Source organism: Triticum urartu, chromosome 4A (assembly GCF_056163025.1).
Source record: "Triticum urartu cultivar PI428250 chromosome 4A, HENAU_Tu73, whole genome shotgun sequence".
NCBI lineage: Eukaryota > Viridiplantae > Streptophyta > Magnoliopsida > Poales > Poaceae > Triticum > Triticum urartu.
In genome coordinates, this window is record NC_141876.1 from 590,051,244 (window position 1) to 590,060,004 (window position 8,761).

General features: G+C 52.8%; 1 pseudogene; it reads left to right on the plus strand.

The window, feature by feature from the left end:
- The first annotated feature begins 455 nt into the window (after positions 1-455).
- LOC125553027 (translocase of chloroplast 101, chloroplastic pseudogene) lies at positions 456-4,448 on the plus strand (annotated as a pseudogene).
- Positions 4,449-8,761: the final 4,313 nt, after the last annotated feature.

An 8,761-nucleotide genomic window follows, 5' to 3' on the forward strand; every position in this document is an offset into this window, starting at 1 on the left:
ACTATCGGGGATGTGTCAGTTTAGTCATATAACTTCGAAAATGCAGCTTTAGGCCCTAAAAGCTATCGAAGGTGTGTCGGTTTTGTCCTATAGCTTTGGATAAATAAGACATGGCAACCTTTCAAAAGGAACATGCTAAACTTATTTTTACGTATTTTTCTGCCTCTCATTAATTAAAATTTTCCTTCCACACAAGAAAGAAAAAGAACAACTTGTCTTTAAAAGAAACACCTTGTTGTACACGTCCACCACCTCACCACCAAGAATTATTAAACAAACCCTCCAATGCAAGGCAACAAGAAGAAAAAAAGATGATAATCCTAAGCAAGTAAAATCACCAGGCACCACAAGATCCTATGGCCAGAGCCACAAAGGTCCAACACAAGGAGGAGGGGAGCCGAAGAAAAACCCCAAATTTCCCTCCAACAAGAGTCCAATTCTTACCTCGAAAGATCCAAACCCTAGCCCATCCAAGATCCATCGATCCACCCTGCGGCTGCGGTCTCACCACCACCAACCCGACGGACGGAATCCGGTCCTCCTCAACCCTCGGCCTCGCAACTGCCACCACTACTCCCGGACGGAGACCCGAGGCCAATAAACAAACCCGCCCGCCGTAAAAGACTCGATTTTTATCCCACCTCGGCTGCCGCCGCCTCCCTCCGCCGGCCCGGCCACGCGCGGCGGCATGGCGTTCCTCATCCGCGCGCCGCTCACCTCCTTCGACGACTCCGGCGACGACGACGAGGGGTACGCATCCTCGCTCTCCTCCGGCGCCGCGTCCCCGTCCCGCTCGCCATCGACCTCGCCCCCCGTGGCCCAGCCTCGCCCGCGCCCCGTCCTCGGCGCGCCGCGGGTGGCCGCGCAGCTCTCCTCCTCCACGGACGACGACGCCGACCTGTTCGACGACGCCGCCGGCTCGTCCGGGGACGAGGTGCTCGAGGAGGTCTCCAACGGCTTCTTCCGCATCGCCCGGGTGCCCCCGCCGCCGCCCTCCCCCTCCTCCGACGAGGCCACGGCCCCCTCGCCCCCCGCTTCCGCGGCCGGGGGCGGCTCTTCCGCGTCCTCCGGGGAGAGCGAGTACTTCGGCGCGGCGGAGGGGGCCGAGGAGGAGGAGGCCGCCGCCGACGTGTTCATCGACGCCGGAGCGGGGAGCGGGCTGGAGGAGGATGGCGGCGTCTTTGCGGCCTCCGCGGGCGCGGTCGCCGAGGGCTCGCTGGATGGGAGCTTCGTCAGCTCCATGAGCGTGCTGGACGACGGCGCTGCGTTCAGTGATTTGGTAAATCTCTCGGATATCTCCTTGGTGAATGGTGGTAAACAGGGAGCTGAGGATTCTGGTGCTCAGGCTGTCAACATTGTGGAGCTTGAGCCTTCCATTGGTGACGCTGGTGGCACCCGCATTGTGGATGCTTCAGAGGGGGATGCTGGGGGGTCTCAGCAGGAGCAAGTTGTCGTGGAATTGCCTCCTGCGGTGAATTCTTCTCAAGAAGAAGAAGATGCTGGTCTTGACCTTCTCAATGATGACTCTGATGCAAAAGATACCACACCCAAGCATGAGGTTGCTGAATTGCCTCATGTGGTCAGTTCTACAGAAGCAGAAGGTATTGGCCCTGAAGTTCACAATGCTGATTCTGATGCGAAAGATACCACGCCCAAGCATGAGGTTGTCACACATTCTGAAGATGCCAGCCCTGAACATGTTGCCACAAGAGATGCCACCGTTGAGCCTGCGGAAGTTCATACCAATGTTGATAGCTCACAGTTTACTGTTGAAGGTGGCCATCACAAGGTGGATGGTGAAACTGATGGCGATTATGAACTTTCTGATGAACCTGCGTCTGCACCAATCGTTGGGACAAACAATGCTTTGGAATCTCCTGGAAAAGAAATGGAGGACAGTGTGCCTGCCTCCAAGGGCACACACTTTGGTCTGGATGATTCAGATGAGGATCAGCTGGATGGTGATTATGAAGTTGAGGAGTTGAGTGGAAAGGAGACTGAGCTTTTTGATTATGCAGCTTTAGCTGAGCTTCTCAGGGCGGCAAACAGATCACCTGCACAGGGCAAGGCCAAGGTGTTTCCAGTTGAAACCTCTGATTCCATCCGACCATCCCATACCGTGGTCGGTGTCCCTAGGACAAGTGTGGCTTCTACTCATGCGGTGGATGCAATTGCTGACCCGGAGAGCACGATGACTGATGAGGAGAAGAAGTTGTACATAAAGGTGGACATGGCACGAATCAAGTATCTGCGTCTTGTGTATAGATTAGGGTATGACACCGAACATCAGGTACCTGTACAGGTGTTATATCGGCTCAGTCTCGTCGAAGGCTTCAGGCGCATAAGGATGGCAAACCATTCCTCCGAGCTTGAGAATGCCTGGAGCAGGGCTTTGCAGCTTGAGGCAGAGGGAATAGATGACTTGGAATTCTCCTGCAATGTATTGGTCCTTGGGAAGACAGGGGTGGGAAAGAGTGCAACAATAAACTCCATCTTTGGCGAGGATAAATCCAAAACAAATGCTTTTCTCCCAGCAACATGTTCCGTGAAGGAGATTACTGGAGTTGTTGGTGGTGTTAAATTTCGTGTCATTGACACTCCAGGACTTGGGACTACAGTTAGGGATGAAAAATCAAACAGGAAAATGCTCAAGTCTGTTAAGAAGTATATCAAGAAATGCCCCCCTGACATTGTTTTGTATGTTGATCGGATCGATACCCAACGGCAGGGTGCTGACGACCTGTCCCTATTGCAATGTATTACCAGTGTCCTAGGCCTGCCAATATGGTCCAAGGCCATTATCACTCTTACTCACTCAGCAGCAGATCCTCCTCCTGAAGGACCTAGTGGCTCCCCAATTAACTTTGAGATGATTGTGACCCATCGGACTCATGCGCTTCAGCAAAGCATCAGACAGACCACTAATGATGCTCGGATTGAGAATCCAGTCGCTCTTGTGGAAAATCATCACCTTTGTCGGAGGAACATGGAGGGTGAAAAGGTGCTTCCTAATGGCCTTATCTGGAAGCGTCTGCTCCTCCTCCTGTGCTACTCACTGAAGATGGTTGCTGAGATTGATACTCTTTCAACCCGCCGTGCTGCTCCTCCAAGCCTCTTTGATCTCCGTCGCCAGATGCCTCCACTTCCTTACTTCTTATCATCCTTGTTGCAATCTAAAGAGCACCCCAGGCGTGCAAATGAACAGAAGGTTGAGAGTGTGGACTCAGATGTTGATCCTGATGAATTGTTGGATGACGATCAAGAGGATGAAGAGTATGACCAACTTCCTCCCTTTAAGCCATTAAGTAAATCACAGGTTGCAAAACTCTCCAAAGAGCAGCAGAAACTGTATTTCGATGAGTATGACTACCGAACCAAGCTTCTTCAGAAGAAGCAGTTGAAGGAACAGCGCAGAAGATCAAAGGAAATGAAGAAGAGTGAGGGCAATGATCATGATGTACTTGTGGGCAATGATCATCCTGATGACGAGTATGACAACGAGAGATCTCTTATGCCAGACTGGGCCTTGCCATCTTCATTTGATTCTGATGACCCGGTATTTCGCTATCGGTGTCTTGAGCCTGCAACGAACCTTCTGGCACGTGCTGTTACCAACCCTGAAGGATGGGATCATGACTGTGGGTTTGACGGTGTGAGCCTCCAATACAGCCATGAAGTTGCCAAAACATTTCCAGCTTCTATGTGGGTCCAAGTTAACAAGGACAAGAGGGAATTCACCATTCATTCGGAGTCCTCGATATCAGCTAAGCATAGCGAGTATGCTTCAACCCTTGCAGGCTTCGACATACAAACCATGATGGACCAGCTTGCTTACACACTCAGGGGGGAAACCAAGTTCAGGAACGCCAAGAACAATGCCACTACTGGAGGTCTGTCCATGACTTTAGCAGGAAACACCATGATAACTGGAGCAAAGCTTGAAGACAAACTTTCAGTTGGTAATTGGTTAACACTGGTAGCAAACGCTGGTGCTGTGTCCGTGAAAGGTGATACTGCGCATGGACTGAACGTGGTGCTGAACCTGCTTCAAAAAGACTATCCCATTATGGGCCTAGGCCTTGCAACTTTGGGTGCATCACTGGTAAGGTGGCATAAAGAATGGACTACGGCTGCAAACTTGGATACCCAGTTCTCCGTGGGAAGGACTTCAAACATGGCAGTTCATGTTGATGTGAACAACAAGCTAACTGGACGAGTGAGCATCAAGGCCAACAGTTCAGAGCATCTGACGATTGCTCTATTAGGTGTCTATTCGATGGCAATGTATATGTGGAACAGGATGCATCCTCGTGCAGATCCGAATAATGAGTAGCACTGGTTAGTTCTGTAGTTTTGATTTCCTAATATTTTTTATCCCTGTCCCTCTTGTTAGAGTTTCCAGTTGTTCTATTAAACCACTGTTGAAGTTTCTCCTGTTCCTTATTGTATCTCTATTTGTGTTGACATAGCTGTAGAATTTATGCACATGTATGTGGCAAATAACACCACAGAGTAGATGCCTATGATTTTGTTGTTCATGCTGGCGATAAATATTTCTGGTACTTATTCATGAAAAGTTTGCAATTTCGTTGTGCAACTGTCTACCTGTTCAGATTTCATGTGTGCGATTATCCTTTGGTTCTTCCAGCCTTCCATACTTTGTCTACCAGTTCAGACAATAAATAGAAGTGTGCAAAGATGGCAGTCCAAGAATGCATATATTATACCACTTATTTGTGCTCGGGAGTAGGGAGTCCAGTCACTATTTGTGCAAATGAATTAAAGCTCCCTTTCAAGAAGAGAAGGTCAACCCTCTTAGAGGCGATTTTAGGCCAATAGCGCTTTGTCACGTGTCTCTGAAATTGACTGCATTGACTATTGTGTCAGGATTTCTCTCGCTGACTCTTAGTGGATGAATGTTGTGGGTGCGTCGACTTGTTGCAGCCCTTCCCCTGCCCTCACTCCTCCAACCCCTTTCCCTCTCTGACAAGCAGCTGCCTCAACCAGCAGACATCAACGCTGGATCTGGCATTGTATGTTTGACATAGCTTGTATAGAATATATGCACATGTATGTGGCAAATAAAAGCAACTCCAACGGGCGACCCAAACGGACGCGCGCTTTGTCTGCTTTTTGTCCGTTTGGGTCGGCCAGGCGGGCGTGCGCGTCCGTATTTTAAAATGGGTCGGCTTGACCGCTCAACGGGGAGGCCGACCCAAATGTGCCGGCGTGAAAAAAAAACAAGTTGCACGAAATAAACATAAAATAAACATAATTAAACATAAAGTGGCCGGTCAAACGCCGGCCAAAGTCCACCTAAATCTAATAAACATTAAATAAAACATTAAAAAAGTCTGCGCCCGCCTGCTGTCGCCCCGCACGCTGCCCTAGACGTCGTCGGCCTTGCCCTTGCCCTCGACGCCGTTGTCGGTGAGGTCGATGAAGACCGGAGCAGGGCCAGCCCACCCGAACGCCGCCTGGTACGCTGCCAGGGTAGCCTCCTCCGGCGTCTGCTGGGGTGGCGGCATTGCGGCAAGCCGCACGCGCTCCTCCTCCTCCTCGAGCTGGAGCGCCTCCGCGTCGCGTTGGAGCATGGCCTCGTAGCGCATTTGCTCCTCGTCGTCGGCCTGCTTCTGGCGGAGTCAGTGCTCCTTCCATCGCTCGAGGTGGGCCGCCTCCTCCTCCGGCGTCGCGACGAAGTGGGCAGGAGGCGCGCTCACCCACTCACGGTACTGGCCCGTCCACGAGTAGGCCTCCTCCGGCCAAGTGGGTGGAGGCGGGGAGCGCTTACGCGACGGCGACGGCTCCGGCTTGGGCTGGACGGGCGGCGACGGTGGAGGCGGCGGCACGAAGAGCGGGGTGTGGACGGAGTCCCCCGCCGCCGACAGGGCAAGGGCTTGCTTCAGCCCATCCCAGTGTGCGTCCTCCTCGATGCGGCTAGCCTCCAGCGCGTGCTGCAGGGCCTCCTCGAGGGCGGCTTGGTACTCCGCCTCCATGTCCTCCGGCTCTACCTCCGGGGGCGGCGGTGGGAACGGCGGTGGGACGGCGTCGACACCCGAGCGCCGTTGCTCCTCGTGTTCGAGGGCGAACCAAGCCTCCCAGTTAGGAGAGTCGGCGGCGTACTCGGGCAGCCGATGTTGCTCCGGCGTGAGCAGCGCGCGGCGCCGGCGCACCTCGTCGTCGTGCGCCCGCTGGGACCGTGGAACCGCCGGCACCGGGATCCGGTTTGGATCCAAATGCCAATGGTGCGGCAGCGTCACGTCGGGGTAGGGGAGGGGCTGCCTGTACTCCCAGTGCCACCGCGCTTGGTGCACCGGGATGTGCAGGCGCCGGCGTTCAGGGCGGAAACGCGTCGGCGGTGGAGGGGGAGGGGGAGGATGGGATGACGAGGCGCCGGGGGTGCCCTTGCCCTTGCCATTGCCGGTGCCGAAGAGGCCCATGGCGCGCGTTAGGGTTTGCGGTCGCCGGCGAGGAAGCAAAGGGAGTAGTGGGGGGCCAGATGTGGACGGGAGAAGTGGATGAGGCCGACCCCGCCGCACGCGTGATTAAAAAAGGACGCGCGCACTGGCTAACGCGTGGGCCCGCTGTTGGTGGTCGTCATAAATAAGACGACCGGTGGCAGTTGGGTGGCCGCCAGGTGGGGACGCGGCGGACGGCGAGGAGACGCGCGGCGCGTTCGCTTCGCGCCCACGCCGACGCATTCCAGGTGCAATTTTGGGCCGGAAATGGGTCGGCGCGGACGCCAGGCGGGCACGATTTGAGTTTGGATCGGCGCGTTGGGCCGCCACTTTTGTCCACGCCGACCCAAACGGACACGGGCGGACAAAATGGGTCGCCCCATTGGAGTTGCTCTAACACCACCGAGTAGATGTCTATGTTTTTATTGCTCATGCTGTTGATAAATATTCCTGGTACTTATTCATGAAAACTTTGCCACTTCGTTGTGCAACCGTCTACCTGTTCAGATATCATATGTGTGCTTAACTGTGGTTCTCTCCAGCATTCCGTTCATTGTCTACCAGTTAACAACACTAGAGGTACGCAAAGATGGCAATCCAGGAATACCTTTTATGCTTGGAACTAGGGAGTCTAGGCATATTTATGCAATGGGTCAAGGACTCAAGGGGCTGTTTGTTGCTGCCCTGAGACAAACTAGCCTGGCCGGACGTCCTCCTCCTGAAAGTTGTCTGCTTGGAGACCTGAAGCTTGTACCGCTCCAGCATGTGAGTTATTCTTTCGCAGGCTGTTTATGCGGATGAATGTGATGTGTAGTGTTCAGCCGTCAGTTCTGTTTCTGTCGAGGAGTAAACACTACTAGTAAGTGCCTGCCTTTTTAAGCAACTGCCGTTTCCTGCTTGTTGGTAGTGTTGGCAGGACATAAATTGCTCATCCAAATCAATTGTCCGCAAATTAGACCTACCTGCTCTTGCTATCAAAATGGCTTTCAGTTTCAGATGCTTTAGGCTAAGCCCGTCGCAATGATTTTGTTGGATGACACAGGTCAGGAATCACGTTCTTTGAAACGTCCGAGGCCCTTGCCACCGGCGGCGAGAGGGGAGCGATTTCATGGATGGACCCAGACCTTGTGAATGGATGTAGAAGTTTGGCCTAAAAAAGGTCTGCTAATCAAATTATATTCTTCCTTTTTTTCCTGGGTATGTGTCATTTATTTATTTTACCAGGAGGGTATGTGTCATTTAGGAAGTTATATTTAGGCTCACACTCACATTAGTGGGTATTGGCAATACTGTTTATATATGTTCCTTTATGGTGCAATACAAGCTCGGCCCGGTTTTTCACTAAAAAAAATCAAAGGGGGGGGGGGGGGGATCGACCTTTCTAACGGATATTCTGTCGTACCGGCATGGCCCCACTGATTTGTTTTCGATCGGAGCATCAAGCAGCGCAACCCGGTTCTACTTGACTAAGCACCGTGCTCGTCCAAGGAGGGAGTTTGCTTTACCCAACTCCCCTTTTTGATAACAAGGCAAAAACCTCCGACCTGACATTCATGAGTTTCGAATGAAGAATGAAGAGTGCCCTGCCCCTCTTTTTTTCCCCTAAATCTAGCTTGGATTTGGAAGTTGGTAAAGACCCACCCCTTGTTTCAGTCAGAATGAGTCCCCGAGACATTGGCTTCCGCCAACAGTGAACTATTAAGGATCGCATCCCGCGCATATTCTACATTATAGCCTGCAACTAATTCAGCTTCCTCTTCTGGGAGATCAGACGGAGCTCGATTAGTTTCTGCTAGACGAGGAATAAGGAACATAACCAATACAGGGAACAAGGGAATACCGGACCATATCTGCTTTTGCGCCATGACAATCTCACTCGAATTACAGGGACCTACACATATCAGTACAGTATACCGGGGTCCCCGGCCAGAACCACACGTGCAAGTTTCCCCGCATGTGGCTCGTCCGTGCTTTTATCCGAGGCGTTGCCTTCGACTCTGCATGGGAGAAGAGGGCTGAAGTGCAAACTTTCGTGTTCAGAGCATTGCATTGTCTAAGGGAGTAGGGTGAGTAAGCTGTGCCTACCAAGCTAAGCTTTCGTCGAAAAGGCGTCACTGCTTCCTTTTCGGCGCCCGCCCTTTATTTAGATGTTGGGGCAAGGCAAGCCCTAGGAAAGTCTAGGTTGGCGCTCCATCTCGGTCGGCATCCTGCTCTCGAGAGGGTGTGGTCCTTGAGCGAACTAGTCATGTGCTGTGTTGCCCCAACGCAGGGGCATTTGGTGAGGAGCTACGTTCCGGTGGTTG